We start from the raw sequence: 2,010 nt of genomic DNA on the forward strand, positions 1-2,010 counted from the left end.
ACATCCAAGTAAAACCCATTACACTTGAAACCTTCGATACATCCAAGTAAAACCCATTACACTTGAAACCTTCGATACATCCAAGTAAAACCCATTACACTTGAAACCTTCGATACATCCAAGTAAACCCATTACACTTGAAACCTTCGATACATCCAAGTAAAACCCATTACACTTGAAACCTTCGATACATCCAAGTAAAACCAATTACACATGAAACCTTCAGTACATCTCAGTAAACCCATTACACTTGAAACCTTCAATACATCCAAGTAAAACCCATTACACTTCAAACCTTCAGTCCATCTCAGTAAAACCCATTACATGTGAAACCTTCAATACATCCAAGTAAAACCCATTACATGTGAAACCTTCAATACATCCAAGTAAAACTCATTACACTTGAAACCTTCAATACATCCAAGTAAAACCCATTACACTTCAAACCTTCAGTCCATCTCAGTAAAACCCATTACACTTCAAACCTTCAGTCCATCTCAGTAAAACCCATTACACTTCAAACGTTCAATACATTCAAGAACTCCCGATGTATCCAAGGGGAACTTTCAACACACATAAGTATAACTTCCAAAAAATCCACAAGAAAAACATTGAAGTAAAACTTAACACTAATATAATTCATATTTTTATTATTTTTACTAATCAAAAAATTAAATTCTTTGTATAACTTTCAGATATAACTGAATAGATACTCAAATATGCACCAAAAAGTGACACACAACTAGTTATGTCACTCTCAAAACTAATGCAACAAAATTTCAATATAATATGCACTTTCTAGCAATAATCATCAAAACTATAATATATTTGCTGTATAACTCATCACCGAGCAGGTTATTCAGTTAATACTGGCAAGTGTATTGACAATCACCAAAACTGTAGTAGTTGTAACATTTTTAGCATTAGTGACACTTAACAACTCACTTAATATATGACTCTCACTAATAACCATAACAATAGTAGCTCAAAGTAATTTTGATAAAAGAGTTAGCATAAAGGATCACATATAAAGTGTAATAGACTTAAAATAAGACCCAAAACTCGAGTGCTTTCGATTAGTTGACTATTATTCTTCAGGAAAACAAAGGGAGAATTCGTTCTCCTCAAGAAGAATAGTCAACTATTTGAAAGCGCTAGAGTTTTGGGTCTTATTTTAAGTCTAGCTCAAAGTAATGTCAGTTATGAGTTCCTTGTGTCACAACTTACTGATAATTAACATCTACTAATCGAGTGAAATTTCTTACACTTCTGTTTTTATTTCAGTCCTTCGATATCAACCAGTGATAATTACAACTTACCGATGTCCTTTTCCTGGAAGAGTAACTATAAATTCTCCAGTAGCATGTTCTTCAGCATCATAGAATTCTTCATCATCAGAATAAACAGCTGGAAATCAAATTAACTAAGGTAAGAATGTGAAAGATGCAAACATGAATTAAGTAATAAATACCAGTAAGAACTAGTTTTGAATACATTAGGACATACCAGTAAGAATTAGCTGGGATTGCAGCATTAAATATTGATACGAATTAACTGTGATTACAGTATTTAATACTGGTAAGAACCAATTCCCAGTACAGTAGTTTATACTTGTACGAACTAGTACAACGTTAGGCACTGATAGAATTAATTAGGAATATAAGAAAAGATGATAAGTAACTCCAACAGATGCCACAGGGACCTGAGCACACACACTACAGATAAGTAACTCCAATAGATGACACAGGGACCTGAGCACACACCCTACAGATAAGTAACTCCAACAGATACCACAGGGACCTGAGCAAACACACTACAGATAAGTAACTCCAACAGATGACACAGGGACATGAGCACACACACTACAGATAAGTAACTCCAACAGATGACACAGGGACCTGAGCACACACCCTACAGATAAGTAACTCCAACAGATACCACAGGGACCTGAGCAAACACACTACAGATAAGTAACTCCAACAGATGCCACAGGGACCTGAGCACACACAC

General features: G+C 34.9%; 1 protein-coding gene and 1 long non-coding RNA gene across 3 annotated transcripts in view; both read right to left on the reverse strand.

Annotated features, from left to right (window-relative positions):
- The window catches only part of LOC106472410 (oxysterol-binding protein 1-like), a 30,960-nt gene extending 29,500 nt beyond the window's left edge, over nt 1–1,460 (reverse strand). Inside the window, exon 1 of the mRNA XM_013933055.2 lies at nt 1,320–1,460. The gene's annotated coding sequence lies outside the window, so the exon portion shown is untranslated. The remainder of the gene's footprint in view (nt 1–1,319) is intronic.
- A 228-nt stretch (nt 1,461–1,688) lies between these two features.
- The window catches only part of LOC111089127, a 1,512-nt gene continuing 1,190 nt past the window's right edge, over nt 1,689–2,010 (reverse strand). For both annotated transcript variants that reach the window (XR_002613458.1, XR_002613457.1), the window contains exon 3: nt 1,689–1,996. This is a non-coding gene — a long non-coding RNA (uncharacterized LOC111089127). The remainder of the gene's footprint in view (nt 1,997–2,010) is intronic.

This window comes from Limulus polyphemus, unplaced genomic scaffold (assembly GCF_000517525.1).
Source record: "Limulus polyphemus unplaced genomic scaffold, Limulus_polyphemus-2.1.2 Scaffold5308, whole genome shotgun sequence".
Lineage (NCBI taxonomy): Eukaryota > Metazoa > Arthropoda > Merostomata > Xiphosura > Limulidae > Limulus > Limulus polyphemus.